General features: G+C 41.0%; 1 protein-coding gene across 3 annotated transcripts in view; it reads left to right on the forward strand.

Moving 5' to 3' along the window:
* RPS6KA3 (ribosomal protein S6 kinase A3) overlaps positions 1–17,302 on the forward strand; it is a 128,720-nt gene that overhangs the window by 29,854 nt on the left and 81,564 nt on the right. The window lies entirely within an intron of this gene.

The following is a 17,302-nucleotide window of genomic DNA, read 5'->3' on the forward strand; positions in this document are numbered from 1 at the left end:
AAAGGTGGCCATTCTTCTGCATCAAAGATGCAAAGATTCCTTCTGATAGAATTTTTACCAAAATAATAATTTGAATAATCTTTAGAAAGGATTTTTGGGCCTCTACCTCGGTCTTAAAGGTCCTCTGATGCTCTCTCCTGTTTGGACAAGTTATGGGCAGATTAACTGAAGCAGTCTGAAATCCACTCTGAACAAGATTTCTCTGGCAGCCTCTTTTTCCTATCTCTGGATACCCTCATGCAGCACAATCCATAGTCTTTAGTGTGGCTACAAAAATACATCTTTGGCTTGCTCTGTGGAAGGGGGACTTGCAGCCAAAGCATGCTATGATCTCTTCCAGATACTGAAGAGATAAATGCCTCAGACATGAATATAGTAGTAGCACAGTCAAAAGAGAAGGGAAAGAAGTTTCTTCCTTCAGATCAGTTCAACAAGAGCTAAATCCTCATTTCAGAAACATGAACTATACATGGTATATCCCTACTGCAATGTAACACCAAAGTTTGTGGGACTTGAGGCAGCTGACGCATGTTAGAGAACCCAGGGCTTGAGTGTCTACACTGATTGCTAACCCTATGTTAAGAATTTTCTGGGGCCACATTTTGGGAGGGCACTAAGGAGTGTGGGATATGGTTGGCTTGACTCGGTCTCTGTGTAGACACCAGAGTCCCAGGTTCGAGCTTGGATTAGAAAATTCTTAACATAGGGTTAGCAATCAGTGTAGACCCTCAAGTCTTGGGTTCTCTAACATGCGTCAGCTGCCTCAAGTCCCACTAACCCTGGGCTTACATTGCTGTGTAGACATACCCACAGAGGACGGCAAAGAGACTTCAGGTAAGAAAAGTGAGGTCGATTGTGGATTTGTTGGAATTAGACAAATTCCAGACTGGATTCTTCTGGAAGGCCTATTGGCCAGAGGTCCACTGCTTGATGTTGGACTGTACCAAGTCCAAGAAGACATATTTCCAGGGGAAACTTGAGATATTTGCTCCTTTGTGGGAGAGAGTCTCCTAAGGCAAGTGAAAAGTGGAGACAAGAAGAGAGGGTTATGCTATCAAGTTACTCAGAAACCCCAGGGACAAGTTTGTAATTTCAGCCAGATCAAAACTCTGTCAGGCACCAGAAAGTGAAGGATGTAATGAATCATGTACTTGATATTAGGGCTATAGGATTGGTGCCAGCAATGAGAGGTTTTGCGGTGTTTACTTTATATTCTTTGTAGTATAAGAGAATGGGGACTCAAAGCTTTTTCTGAGCAATTAATGTATCAAGCCCCAACTTCATCCAAGACAAATTTTGATCATGAAGCACCACGATTGCCATGCTCATGACAATGGTGATCACAAAGCCCAGGATGAAGCATTCTCTGTCGAGGGGATCTAGCTATGTCACAGTCTTCCAGGGGACATCAGGCATAACCAGTGTCTGACCCACTGCAAAATCTTCCTCTTTGAGAAAGTCTGTCCGCCATAAGTGACACTACATACAAACAGGGGCTTGGGACCAGAAGGGCTATCAAACATCCCCTCCCTGCCTCAACACCCCCCCCCCCCAAAAAAAAAAAATCCTAGGCAAAGTTTTAACCCAGAAAAGGGAGAAGTACCAGAGTCTCTGGATTTCATTGTGGAAGACACTTACGCTGTGGGATGGGCAGCAGTATTAAACCGTAAGACGAGGGCAATTAGGAAACAAACCCCATTAATACTAGTTGCCCCTTGCTAGCCCCCAATGCCATGATTCACAGATTTGATTCTTGCCATGATTCTCTTTGGTCAGGTAATGGTCAAACTGCAGCAGTAATTCCTTCTCAGGCAGCCAGTTTAGAAAGAGATTTTTGAGCCGGGGCCTGATCCTTTACCCAAACCCAGAACTATTAAAATCAATTAGCATGGAGGAAGGGACTGAGATACCCGCATTGCTCAGAGATGGTGTTAGGCACTTCGGAAGCATAATGGAAACTCTCAGCCTACATGGAGTAACTTGGGCAAAATTCTGATTTTGGTGTTATGAGAGGCAATGATGAAAGAAGCCAAAATGAATGTTAATGGGCCTCAAGCCTAGTTCAGTGAAGAGATAGGTGTCAGCCAGCACAAACATCTTGACCCTGTAAGAACCTTCGGCAAATCTCTGCCCATTACTACATCACTTGATTCCTTATGACTCTGCATCAGTAGTACACATTTTTCCAACACCCAGTTTAAGCTGTGAGCATTGTTGATGGACCTACATCTGTGGCTTTCATAAAAATAAAGTGACTTTGGATAGATCAAAATTTCATCCCAAAGTTAACACAACCTTCCAGAGCCTACAAGAAGTACAGTAAAACTTGCCAAGAGCAACCACTCATGGAAGTTAGCAAAAGTGGTCGCTTGTAAGAGGTGGTTTCTCTTCACAGGTACAGTATTGTATTGCCACCATTCTGCACTACTGCTGGCGGTGCTGCCTTTGGAAATGGGTGCCCGGCCAGAAGCCACCTCTCTCTGGCCACGCAGCTCTGAAGGCAGAGTGGAGAATAGCGGCTGCTGTCTGGGCACCCAGCTCTGAAGAGAGTAAGAAAATGTGCTCACTGGTCGCAGATGACAGGTGTTCACTCTTCACACTTAAATTATAGGGGGGAAAGTTCCCTGGCCTCTGTAAGTAGTCTCTCTTCGGAGGTGGTTGCGAAGGCAAGTTTTACTGTAATTCTAGTCTTCTGTTCTAATCCAACAGAGGGTCCTGTGGCACCTTTAAGACTAACAGAAGTATTGGGAGCATAAGCTTTCGTGGGTAAGAACCTCACTTCAGATGCAAGAAGACTTCTTAACAACTTTCAAAGCCAAAAAGTACTGATGGAGAATTCCAGGAAGGGATGGACAGTCCTAGTCCCATCATACCGCCAAGTCTAGTGGTCAGGGAGAAGAGGAATGCCCTAGATTTCAGACTGAGACATGGAGGATAACAGAACATTCACAGGGAAGATCTAACTTCCACTTCCCATACAGGGACTAGGACATTAAAAGACCTTTTTTGAAGCATCAGTTAAATGCTGCTCTTAAGCAAAGTGTGATGCATCCTCCAGAGCACTGTTCAGCAATTCATTCTTTTTGCTACATAACCACAAAAATTATATTTGGAAAACTTCTATTAGGTCACTAGCCTAGCCATCTTTCCCCTCCTCCTCCTCTCTCTCCCCCCCCCCCCCCCCCGGCAAATGTTGGGCTTGTTGTAACAGAAAGTTTTCAGATTAAGAAGAAAAGGCAGCAAAAATATTGTTCCTAGGGGGTTAAGGGAGAAACTAACTTCTCTACAGATTTTTCTGTAATTTTCTGGAAGATAAATATCACAAATGTACTCACCACAACTAAATGTGATAGGTTCCTACTATGTTTGGGGGGGGAGGGGGGATTTTACCTATGCGGAGCCAAGAGGCAACAGAAAGTGTCTTGCCCAAGTGGGGACTCTAGCCCATCATTTGCACTGGAGGAATGGGTGGGTATTTATATTCTGTGCATACTGGAAGGATCTCTGTCACCCATCAGAAGTGCCCACCCATGGGGTCAGAGTAGGAATGGGTTTTATGATCTGCTCTGTGCTTGTACTGGTTGCCCTTTTTCTTTTGGGCCTGGGAAGAAATTGGCTGAGGCTGGGTGGGGTTTTTCACTTTCCTCACAGCAGGTCAGGGACATGGTAAGGAGGTTAGGTCAAGATGCTGCAATTTAGTAGATTGAAAGTTTGGCAGATGTCCAATACAGATACTTGTTACAGAGGGGATAAGGAGTTGGAAATGGATTTCAGGAGAGGCATCCCCTAAAAAAAAAATCTGGAAAAAGCAGGGAGAGGGGCTCCTAATGTTTGGTGCAGCAAGGGGGCAACTCCCCCTGACTTTGCCAGTCCCCCATAACCATCATATGAGGGGACAGTTGTGGGGTTCAAGCAGCAGGCTGACTGGGACCAGGTTGGGAAGGATGAGGACTGACAGCAGCCCTCCCAGTAGGTGGAAACAACTTAAAGAAAGAATGATGACCTGCACTGTACAATTTATTGTCAGGTATCCCCAGATACATTAGGTGAATAAAGTTGTGGCTTTATTGAACCATGTTCTTTGCATCTTGTGTTACTGTGTGGCCAGGACAAAAAGAAGTAATAACTTTTTTAGAAAATATTTTCCAACCAGGAAAACCTAGTACTGTATAATGTGCATTCTAGGTGTGCTCATGCCCCATGCACAGTCGCTGGAAATTTTTCCCTTGATGGTACCTGTCGAGACAGCCCAAGCGTCCTCGGCTGCCATGTGCCACTGGTGTTGGTATAAAGAACCCGGCTAAACCCAAGCCCCCTCAGTTCCTTCTTACTGCCAGTTACCGTCGCATGAACTCCTCATCTTGCTTTTGCAAGTACTCGCAGTGGAGTGTTCTCTTGTTTTTTATTGTAAATAATTTAGTGTTTATAATGTTATTAGTGATGAGTTAGGTTTTACCCTGTCTGAGAGTTTCGTTCAATTTCAGTTCCAAGGAATGCCTTGATCACTGGGATTCGAGCCCTGTGTTTCCTGCAATAAGGTTATGTCCATGAGCGACCTGCACGCGAGTACCTTAAAGTGCCTTGGGGAAGCTCATATCCGAGAGCATTGCAAAATTTGCAGGGACTTTAAGCCTCGCGCAAGGCTAAAGTTTTTCTACTCCTGGAGGTAGACTTCCATTTGACCCAGTTTGGTCAGACTCAGCACCAAATGCCTGAGCATCGGTAAGGAGTGTGTTTCCTACCATGCTGGAGTCCCAGTACCATTCACCATCCCCTGTGCCTAAGAAAAGGCATAAGAAGCAGACTGCCAAAAGGGCAAGATCCCTGGCACTGAAGTCTGGTAGGCATAGGATTAAGAATGGAGTGTGGTCTAAGTCTAAGCACTCCTCTGCTTTGGTACTGCAAAAAATGGCATGTTGACTCCGAGCGTACGCAGGTTTAGCTGAGTCCAGAGCCAAAAGGAGCTCCTCCCACGTCCACCAACGTTGTCTTGATACTCACCACACCAGAAGTACTTGCTGCTGCCAGGGAACTCTTGACCCTGTTGGTGCTGGTATCTCTGGCAGTACGAGAATTATGCTATTGGTGCTGGCAGGCACAGGACAACCAACAAAAACTCTACAGCACTCAGTACCATGCCAGCCTCGTGTACACCTGATGGCTGGCCCTACAGTACAGCACCCCCATGGTGCGTGACTTTCTGCGGGCCTCTGCAGCTCAGCACTGACCACTAGCACTGTCTGGAACTGCGCCTTCGTGGTGAGAGGAAGGAGAGTCATCTTCTTCCTAATTGGAGGTCGGGTCCAACATTTCCCATCCTCGGAGCTGTTCTCGCTTTTTCCTTTTTTCTCAGTGCTTGATCCTGTATTACCACGGCCTGTTGGGTGTTGAGCACTGGAGAAGTGAGATACGCCCTTCAGATTATTTCTACCTCCCCTTCCCTCTTCAGGGGCCCCTCTCATGAAGAACTTCTGGTGCAGGAGGTTCAATCTCTCCTTCACATGGGTGCCAAAGAGGAGGTTCCACAGAATTTAAGAGGGAAGGGTTTCTGTTCCTGTTATTTTCTAACCCCAGAAGCAAAGGGAGGTCTCAGACCTATTCTAGACCTGCATCAACTTAACTATCTCAAAGAGATAAAGTTCTGTATGGTCAGCCTGGCATCCAGCATTCCCTGTGTGGAGACTGATATACTGCCCTTGATTTAAGAGGCACCTACTTTCATGTGTCAATATACCAAGGGTACAGAAAGTTCTTTGTAGTGAAGCACTCACATTACCAGTTAGTGGTGCTTCCTTTCAACTTCCCTGCACTCCTTGAGTGTTTGCAAAATGTATAGCTAAGCAGAATTCCTGAGGAAACTAGGAGTACAGGTCTACCCTTATCTGGGTGACTGGCTAGTCAGGGGTCAGTCCAAAGCCCAGGTTATATCCAGCATTCGACTCATTCAGTCAGCATTCAAGGCCCTAGGCCTATATATCAATGTAGGCTATCCTTTGCCCAGTATAGAGTTTATATGAATAGTGTTGGACTTTGCCCAGGCCAGAGCATCCTTCCCAGTCAAGATTCCAATCTCTAGTTGCACACCTGAAGATTCATCCAGTCAAAACAGCCCCAAACTGCATAAAGCTCCTAGGGCACATGGCTTCATGCACATATGTAGTACAACATGAGACTGCACCTCAGACTCCTCCAAACATAGCTGACCTCAGTGTACTTGCTAAGCCATCTTCTGCTGGATGCTGTGCACACGGTTCCTGCACAAGTTCTAATTTCCCTAAATTGGTGGTTGGACCCTCTCAATGTTTGTGTAGTGTCCCCTTCATCTGCCCTCAATGACTCTCGGCTATAGGGTGGGGCCCTCATGCCTGTGAACTCAGGGTCTTTGGTCCTTTGAAGGAGCTCTCTTCATATCTACATCAGAACTTGGGGCGATTCGTCTTGCCTGTCATGCTTTTCTTCCACGTATGTTCTTACAGACAACACTGCAGCTATGTTTTACTTCAGTAGACAGGGAGGAGCTCACTCATCCCTCTTTTGTTAGGAAGCAGTTCACCTGTGGGAATTTTGCATAGCCCATTCAATCAACCTTGAGGCCTCTCACCTTCCAGGGATGCAGAAAAAGCCAGCAGACTACCTAAGCAGGTCATTTTCAAGTCATCATGAGTAGTCTCTTCGCCCAGAGGTAGCCAGATGCATTTTCCAGCAGCGGAAGACTCTCCAAATAGACCCATTTGTAAATAAGTCAAACAGAAAATGTCACCAGTTCTGCCCGCCTCAAGACCAGGGTCTGGAATCAATCACCGATGCCTTACTGCCACCCTGGGCAGAAAAGCTTTGCTACTCTTTTCCCTCAATCCCACTCCTACCCAGAGTGCTACTAAAAGTCAAGTGCCAACCATGCTCAGGCTATATTAATAGCCCCAGCATGGCCCTGCCAACACTGGTTCTCCACTGTACTAGACCTCTCAGTGGCATCTCCAATCTCATTCCCGCTGCAGCTGAATCTAGTCTCCCAAAACCTGAGTCGGCTGCTCCACCCGAACCTGCAGTCCCTTCATCTAATGGCCTAGAAGCTCCATGGCTAAATCTCAGGAAACAGGCTTACTTGGAGGAAGTAGTAAAAAGCTCTCCATCAGGGCTGCCTACCTGTCAAAATGGAAGCTGTTCTCTGTCAGACTCCAGTTTGACAAGCTCAATCTGCTGCGCCTGAAGCAACAGGGCTTAGCAGTTTCCTATATCAGGCTTCACTTGGCAGCATTACCAGCTTTCCACCCTCTTGTGGATAACTATTTTTTTCTAATGACATGACAATCAGATTCCTTAAAGGCTTGGAAAGGTGGTACCCTCAACTAAGGGAACCCATTCGCCCTTGGGACCTGAACTTGGTCATGTCCAAACTTTAATGGGACCAACATTTGAGCCTTTAACAATGTGCTCCTTACTATGTCTTTCCTGGAAGGTGGTTTTCCTAATTGCTATTACTCTGAACTGCCTGCCCTCACATCCGAACCACCATATACAGCCTTCTTTAAAGATAAGATTTACTTAAAACCCAGATGAGGGTGTATCTCTAAAGTAGTTTTCAAATTTTCATAACAATTGGTCAATTTACTTACCTGTTTTTTTACCCAAAACCACATGCTAATGTGGATGAGCAATGACTACACACATTGGACGTTAGGCTTTCTCATTCTGCTTAGAATCAAACCATTTTGTTGGTCTGTCAGACTGATTATGGCTCTAGCAAACAGAAAGAAAGGTCTTCCAGTCTCCTTACAAAGAATTTTGTCTTGGATAATTTCTTGATCTGCGCTTGTTAAGATCTGGCAGGCATTTCACCACAAGTCAAACTGACTGCGGACTCCAGAAGATCGCAAGCATCCTCAACAGTATTACTAGTTCAGATTCCTATCCAGGACGTTTGTAAAGCAGCAACCCAGTCATCAGTGCACACTTTCTCCTCCAATTACACCATCACCCAGTACTCTAGAGAGGATGCCAAATTTGGTTGAGTTATTCTACAGTCTGTGTGTACAGGAACTCTGATTCCTCCACCTATATTACTGCTTGGGAGTCGCCAAGAGTGGAATACACATGTGCTACCACTCAAAGAAGAAAAAATGGTTACTAACCTTTCATAACTGTTCTTCAAGATATGTTGCACTTGTCCATTCCACGATCCATCCGCCCTACCCCTCTACATCAGAGTTTCTGGAAAGAAGGAATTGAGGAGGCCTGGGGTCAGCTGGGCCCTTTATACTCATGCCAGCAGCGCACAGCAGCAGAGGATACTCGAGCTGCTCTGACAGGTACCACCAAGGGAAAAATTTCCAGCAACTGTGCAGGGGGCGCGTGCACACACAGAGTGTAATGGACACATGCAACCTATCCCAAAGAACAACAGTTACGAAAAGTTAGTAACTACTTTTTCACCAATTAATTACAAGCTTGTTGATAGTTTTATTTGACACCTTGCTGCTTAGGGAAAAAAAAACTTTCGTAATCGTTGTGAATTGATTGTGAATGCACTGGAAAAAATTAGGACTTTTACATCTTTTTTTCATAACGGTACATTTCCTGTGTTTTGACTTGCCAGAAATTGTGTGGTGGTTAAATTACAGATTTATGTAGTTACTGTTAACTAATTTACTGATGTTCTATTAAATATTTTCTTGTGCCATCATCATTCTAATTACATATGGAATATAAAAAAACAATGTGTACTCTTCTGCTTTGGTCTTACTAAGAATGTCACTAAATCAAGCAAGTTACTTGAACCAACAGTTACACTTACAAGACAGTTATATAAACATTAGAAATGCATGCAGCAGTTAATGTAGAAACTTAAAGCTTTACAGAACTCTTGAAAGGCAACTTAGGATAAAATGGCAAGCTTTTACATAGGACATGTAGGATGGAAGAGTTCCAAAAAGCCCATCTAGATCTATTTTCAGTTCACCCATTTGCAGTGCTGTAATAAAACATGCAGTACAATAAAAGTAATGTCAGTCTCTGATTAATGATGCCTACACCCCACTATGATGTTACTAAATGTCTTGTGTTATGAATATACATTGTTCATCCTGATTTATTCATTAAATGTCACTTCAAAACAGCAGCACAAAATGTCAGCAGAAGGGCTGTTGAAAGGCTCATCAGAATATCTTCAGGAGAATTTCTTTCTTTTAATTAGGACGAATGAGCAGTTGATGAGTGCTTAGATTAATCTCTAGAATATGAAAAAAGGTGTTCAAAATGTTTTTACACATACACTCAAATATTAATACCTAATTATATTAATGTTTTCTCATCAACATAAACAAAATTATAATTTTGACTGATAAACTTACTGCATTTTCTGCAAACCTTTAATGCTTTGCCTAACAGAGAAGAGAAATTGTGAGTAACATTACTATTCTGTTGTACAGGTTGAACCTCTCTAGTCTGGCACACTCTGGTCCGGCAACATCTGTGGTCCAGCATGATTTTATTTCATGTTTTTTATGCTTTATCAACTTATTTCCTTGTGTCAATACAGTAAAATACTAACACTTTATTTTGAAGAGAGCTGGTAAGCCTTGGCTAGGCAACGTTGCAAGCATTGTTCCATTTATTCGTCTCGGCGAGATTAAAATAAAAAGAGACTCACTCGCTACAATATTGACTGCCCGTGGCAAAATCTGTGGTTCGACAGTAGTCAGGCCCCATGGGTGCTGGACTAGAGAGGTTCAACCTGTAATATGTATTGCTACAGTAGTTCATAGTTCAGGGGGAAGTATACAAGCAAGCATCAAACAGTAACTAAGGTTAAGCCACCAGCTACTTTCCATATTCATTTAAGATATTAAATGAACAGAACTTCTAACTTCATTGCCATACTATGTGACCCAAACCACGAATTAAAAGTGTGTAAATAAATCAAAATATAAAAAGAATATTCCTTAAAATCCAAAAATTAGGCAGGACTAGGATGTGGTTAATGGTTATTCTTGTTAATGTGAAATGTTGAACATCGTTAACTTCTTTTGAGCTCTTTTTCCTTCCTTTCCTCCCCCACCTAGAATGTATGTAAAATTTTCATGATTGATGTTTAATAAACTTGTCATCAAAATATCTTTTAAAAATGCTTATTTTGGTAGAGCCTGAGGAATATTGTCACCAGTTGTTTGTGTGCACAATTGATTGTTAAAATGACATCAGATGGAATATCTAGCATTGTGGAAAGAGGAGGGATTACGGTATATTAAATTAGTTGCCGCTCAAGGGCAACCGTGTATCTTGCTTACTGTTAGTATTAGACTGTTCTGTTAGTTAGACAACATCAGCTTTACTGGGCTGATATTTTGAATGTTATAATAAAGCAAGATGGACTCCAGTGCATTTCCTATAGTTTTATTGTTCTCTCCAAGAAAACGAATATCTGAAATGTATGTACTGATCCTCTGACAAGATGATTACTGTCTAAAGTATTAAAAATTTCTTAGGCAATGTGTGTCTCAAAGTTCCTCTAGGAAGACTAAATATGAATTCAGGCATATTAAAACATTTTCAGTAACAACGTTCACAAAACCAAATTATTTTTAAACAAAACTGCTTCCTTATTAATCTGTTACATTAAGACCCAGTAATTATCTCAGTAAAATTGTTTTTCATAGATCCTGTTTATAAGGAATCCATAGGAAGAGACTATATTGTGGATGTACATCTTTGTCACAAAGATTCCTTAAAATCTCAACCTGGGGAAATAAGTTTTGTACACAGACTTGGCTTCTGTGTGCCAGAGCAAACTGTTTCTGATTTGAATTGATGGCTTTAATTTGATTAGTTAGATAATACCTAAGATTCCGTGCGTGTTTATCTTAAAATCTGGTTGGAACTACCCTTCTGATGATTGAAAATTAGTTAAATTTGATAAATGAATTTTCTAATTAATTTTTATCAGTGCAAATTAATAATATAGCTACAGAAATATTGTATAATAACTGGAAGGAGATCATTAATACATTGACATAAAGGTTGTACATTCTTACTAAGGCTTTACTGTAAACTACATCATAGGTGCCACGAATGAAAATTTTCTAGGGGGAGTTCATATGTGATGGTTTGTAAATTCAAAATGTCCAAATGATACAACTGCATAACTGCTATAGTTACAGCTGGTTATAGGGTATTTTAGATGGATTGGTTGAAACAATGTACAAAGTTCTAGTGAACAAGGTTTTTGTAAATGATTTGAAACGTGGTCTAATTATGGACAACTTTAATAAAAATGTACATGAAAACTGCTATTTTGAAGAACATTAAGAATTAAAAATGAGAAGTAGGAAGAACCTGTGAGTCTGCACAAGCTACTCAAAACAAATACCTTCTCTGACCTTTCATTGTAGATTCAGATAATGTATATGAATAACGTATAATACAATACCAAACCTCAAGGCTCCTGCTTCTTTGGAATTTTTTCAGCAATATGAAAAGTGCTCAGACAGTTTGCTCTTCTCTTTCCATCTCCTAAAGGTCTGAGGTCAGTTCTCCCGCTTAACGGGTTACCCAAGAGGTATCCCCAAAATAACACTATACACATCTAAGTCCAGATACCTTAAATTAAAGCAATGCTTATTTGGCTTCAAATGTAAAATAAGCCCAAAATATATGTAAGACTGCATATAGTTTTCTACTAGAATAGAAATACTTCTATATGCACACACAAATTAGGATATTTCCAGCACTATGGCTGAATAGGGAATTTATTTTACAGCCTAAAAGCTGTGAGCTAGTATTTCCTTACCTTTTTCCAGTATGTTTTGGCCCAGTTTGTGACCAGTTGCTCAAAAGAAAAATTAAACAGTCTTCTATTGGTGAATTTTTGCATGTTTAATCATGTTTTAAAAAACATTTCCCCAGTCAATTTCACCCTTGTGAACCAATAAACAGTAAAATAAAAATGTTCCTCTTCTTGAACAAATTAACTTCCGGTATACCAGGCATTTCATTCTTTGTTAGCTTTTTGTTTCTGTGCCATTGTTCTTGTTTAGCACCATGTTGTATTTGATACTGTGAAATATGAACACAGATGTAGTTGCTGCCCTGAGGAGTTTACAATCTTGAATTCTGATCCTGCAAAGACTTAAGCATGTTCTTGCTTTTCTGCTGCCTCTCAGATGTGATTCATGTTACAATAAACTCATTAGTGTGTTTCCATCACACATTTGCTTTATTAGTATACAAACAACTCCAACATCTAGGATAATTGTGATAGCACACCATTTTAAAAAAAAGTATTAAATTCCCCTAGAGTTGTATAGCAAGGGAAATTTATATTTGAAAGCAGGTTAAGCTAAATTGGTGGGGGGGAGCATTCTTAATCCAGGACAAGAATGTTCACAGAAGGAGTTATTCCAGAAAAGCTTTAGTGCTTTAAATTCATGCCCTACCTTATTCTGGAATGATTTCCCAATGTAGATAAGCTCAAACCATCACACTGTGATACTGTTAAAGAAATGAATATTAATTCATTGTGTCATATTATATTTTGTTTCCTTGTAAACTTTATTTAGTAACTGTGAATCTCTCTGTAGGGGGAGCTGGTAGCAACTGCTATGTTTAAGTTGGTTAATGCCATTACAAAAAAAAATGACCTTGTTTATGAAATCTTTAACATATCCATTGTTTGCAGCAGGCCTTTGAGCGCAATATGGAGAAAGCACTGTGGCTAGGGCAGTGCCTGTTCTTTGTCTTGTGACATTATATTTCAGCAAAGCCTTAATGTAAATTGTTGAAAATCTGTTTTCTTCTGTCATTTGCAAGACTCCAGAAAAATTGTGCCAAAATGACTGACTATGAATATTCTAAGGCTGGGCCAATGCCACGATTGCAGCAGAAGACACTAGGAACACTGGGAGCTGCCAGAGCAGCCGTAGTGGGAGTGGGAAAAGTTGAGGGAGAGTTACAGGCTAGGCTTCCTCAAGACCTAGTACCTGGTCCATTTTTTTTCCCTTTCTATTCTCCAGGGGTATGTGTGAGGCAGGAACTCCTCTAATCCCAGGGAAGGGAGGGAGAGAGAAAACCCGGTCAGACCCAGCACCTGGCCTCAGTTGCTCATTTCCCTTCCCACCTCCTGTCCCTTCCAGGATAACAGCTATCAATTAATGTAGTTTGCTACTATTTGAATGACAGAACTATCTGTTCTGCAGTGTTGATCTAGAGTTCACTGATGTTGGGGTGGGTGGGTGGAGTTTATTACAGTTGTACATAATACAATTTGTGGATTCCTTTAAAAAACACAGACACATGCACATCCCTAAGTAAGGAGCTCTTACTTTAAAAAACTACATTTAAAGAATGTTATTTAGGTAGCAAAGTCAAGCATTCAAAAGATAGGAATTAGAAAATGCACATCTTTTGGCACTGCTGTGACTTCTTTTAATGATAGCTTGTCAATTTTAAAATGCTCTTGTGCACCAAGGAGCCCTGATTCTCAGGTGCTTTCTACCTGATTGTGTGCAAAGTGGAGTTAAATGAAGATCAGAGAAGGCTGGTAGATTCACTGCTATGTGAAGCCTTCTGCTGACCACTGTCTCTCCCATCACAAGAAAAGTGCTAAAAAATCTGCAGCACCCTTCAAAGAATGGATCCAAGTATGGATTGGTTCAGTCATAAAAACAGCCATACTGGGTCAGACCAAAGGTCCATCCAGCCCAGTATCCTGTCTACTGACAGGGGCCAATGCCAGTGTCCCAGAGGTAGTGAACCTAACTGGTAATGATCAAGTGATCTCTCTCCTGCCATCCATCTCCACCCTCTGACAAACAGAGGCTAGGGACACCATTCCTTACCCATCCTAGCTAATAGCCATTAATGGACTTAACCTCCATGATTTATCTAGTTCTCTTTTAAACCCTGTTATAGTCCTAGTCTTTACAACCTCCTCAGGCAAGGAGTTCCACAGGTTGACTGTGTGCTGTGTGAAGAACTACTTCCTTTTAGTACTTTTAAACCTGCTGCCCATTAATTTCATTTGGTAGCCCCTAGTTCTTATATTATGGGAACAAGTAAATAACTTTTCCTTATTCACTTTCTCCACACTGCTCATGATTTTATGTACCTCTATCATATCCCCCTTTAGTCTCCTCTTTTTCAAGGTGAAAAGTCCTAGCCTCTTTCATCTCTCCTCACATGGGACTCGTTCCAAACACCTAATCATTTTAGTTGCCCTTCTCTGAACCTTTTTTAATGCCAGTATATCTTTTTCAAGATGAGGAGACGACATCTGTATTCAAAATGTGGGCATACCATGGATTTGTATACGGGCAATAAGATATTCTCCATCCCTTTTTTAATGATTCCTAACATCCTGTTTGCTTTTTTGACTGCCGCTGCACACTGCGTGGACATCTTCAGAGAACTATCCACGATGACTCCAAGAACTGTTTCCTGATTAGTTATAGTTAAATTAGCTCCCATCATATTGTATGTATAGTTGGGGTTATTTTTTCCAATGTGCATTACTTTACATTTATCCACATTACATTGCATTTGCCATTTTGTTGCCCAATCACTTCGTTTTGTGAGATCTTTTTGAAGTTCTTCACAGTCTGCTTTGGTCTTAACTATCTTGCGCAGTTTAGTATCATCTGCAAACTTGCCACCTCACTGTTTACCCCTTTCTCCAGATCATGTATGAATAAGTTGAATAGGATTGGTCCTAGGACTGACCCTTGGGGAACACCACTAGTTATCCCTCTCCATTCTGAAAATTTACCATTTATTCCTACCCTTTGTTCCCTGTCTTTTAACCAGTTCTCAGTCCATGAAAGGATCTTCCCTCTTATCCCATGACAACTTAATTTACATAAGAGCCTTTGGTGAGGGACCTTGTCAAAGGCTTTCTGGAAAGGGATTTCACTCTAGTCACTGTACCTTTCAATTTCTGTTTAACTACCATCCTCATTTTTGCATAGTTCCCCTTTCTGAAATTAAATGCCACAGTGTTGGGCTGTTGAGGTGTTCTTCCCACCACAGGAATGTTAAATGTTGTTATATTATGGTCACTATTTCCAAGCGGTCCTGTTATAGTTACCTCTTGGACCAGATCCTGTGCTCCACTCAGGACTAAATCGAGAATTGCCTCTCCTCTTGTGGATTCCTGAACCAGCTGCTCCAAGAAGCAGTCATGTAAAGTATCAAGAAAATTTGTCTCTGCATTTCGTCCTGAGGTGACATGTACCCAGTCAATATGGGAATAATTGAAATCCCCCACTATTATTGAGTTCTTTATTTTGATAGCCTCTCTAATCTCCCTTAGCATTTCATCGTCACTATCACTGTCCTGGTCAGGTGGTGTTATATTCTTATTAAAGCATGGAATTACTATCCAAAGAGATTCTGTGGAACATGTGGATTCATTTAAGATTTTACTTCATTTGATTCTACATTTTCTTTCATATATAGTGCCACTCTTCCCCCCCCCCCCCCCCCGCGCACAACCTGTTCTGTCCTTCCGATATATTTTGTACCCCGGAATGATTGTCCCCACTCCGCCAGGTTTCTGTGATGCCTGCTGTATCAATACCCTCCTTAACACAAGGCACTCTAGTTCACCCATCTTATTATTTAGACTTCTAGCATTTGTGTACAAGCACTTTAAAAACTTGTCACTGTTTATTTGTCTGCCCTTTTGTGATTTGTCAGATTCTTTTTTATGTGAATGTTTCTAGTCTGATCTGGCCCATACTTTATCCTCTTCCATCCTCTCTTCCTGACTAAAACCTAGAGAATCTCTATTAATAGACTCTTCTCTAAGAGAAGTCTCTGTCCGATCCACGTGCTCTGCTGCAGCGATTGGCTTTCCCCCATCTCTTAGTTTTAAAACTGCTCTGCAACCTTTTTAATGTTAAGTGCTAGCAGTCTGGATCCACTTTGGTTTAGGTGGAGCCCATCCTTCCTGTATAGGCTCCCTCTATCCCAAAAGTTTCCTCAGTTCCTGTGGTCTTCCCTCAGAGTTCCCCAGTGCCCAAATTATTTACTTGAGATAGATGCAGAAGAGAAGATTTGCCTGTAAGAAGATCAAATTCTAATTTGGCAAATGTAAGATAGCATTGTGAATCTACAGAGGTCTTATCAGAAACATGAAATATGTGATTTTCAAAAAAGGGGTTGATAGGGTTTTTATTTTAATTACCACCAGTTGCAAGTAATCAATAAGAAATTGTTATAACTGATGAGCTTCCTTATTTAGGTCATTGTAATGTACTTCTGAGAGAAGCTTTAAAAAGACTTCAGATTTCCATCTCTAATAGTGTGATTATGTATAAAATCCCTTTCAGGTTAATTATTTTAAAATAAACATATATGCAAGAGTAGCGCTGTTCTGGAAAGAGTACTACACTACTAGTTTATTTCAGGTATATAGCGTACAACATTTTTGTAAGAGTATATCACACTGAAATTTTGACTGAATTTTTTGATGATATGCCTGATGTGCAGGGGCATACTTGTTTATTTGGAAAGATGAGTTCATCTTGAACACATTTCTTAATCTCTAGAAACATTCCAATTGGGCGCACTTCTAAACCTTATTTGCACAAGTTTATATGTGCATATTTATAGCAGTTAAGTCTTGAACTAAGCTCTTTGGATTCTCCTCTGGCTATTGGATTTATTCTCTGGCTAGTAGGCAAGGTGGATAGACTTTGAAATCAAGATGATTTTTAAATCTCTGCACTTAATTGTGATTTAAATAAATAGCTAAAACTTTTATTTAAATTTAAGATTTTAGTACTTTATTTCTTAGTGTCCTAATGAAAAGTGTATTTTTGTTTGGTAGTTGAGCCAAAACATGTTTATCTATTTGAAGCATTAAAAGTGTAATGCTAGACGTCTACCAACGTAATACTGCTATTTTAGAACATGCTTGCTTGACTTTGTTACCATAACAGAAATGAAGACTGTAAAAAATGTTTTAACATGGTTCAAGCAAAATTACTTTTTAACCCAGTGTTTAAAAGGCCATTGTCAGTGTGATGATATGTTAAACCATATTTTACAGTATCTTAAATGTGAAAATGAGCAGCAGCTTCTGAGCGACAAGAAGATTTGGGGGTTGTCTTTAAATCTTTGTGCTCTGACAAGAGCATCCTTGGGTGTCTCCTGGTCCTGTGGGTGAATTTTTGGGCTGATTACACCATAGGGACATTTGGAGCAGAAAAGGCACTGGAAGCTATAAAATAAGCAGAAGAAAAAATGAGAAATAAAAATGGGAGAGAATTTAAAAGCACCAAAAAAAAATTCAAAAGGAGAAGGACAG

Source organism: Malaclemys terrapin, chromosome 1, assembly GCF_027887155.1.
Source record: "Malaclemys terrapin pileata isolate rMalTer1 chromosome 1, rMalTer1.hap1, whole genome shotgun sequence".
NCBI classification, from domain to species: domain Eukaryota; kingdom Metazoa; phylum Chordata; order Testudines; family Emydidae; genus Malaclemys; species Malaclemys terrapin.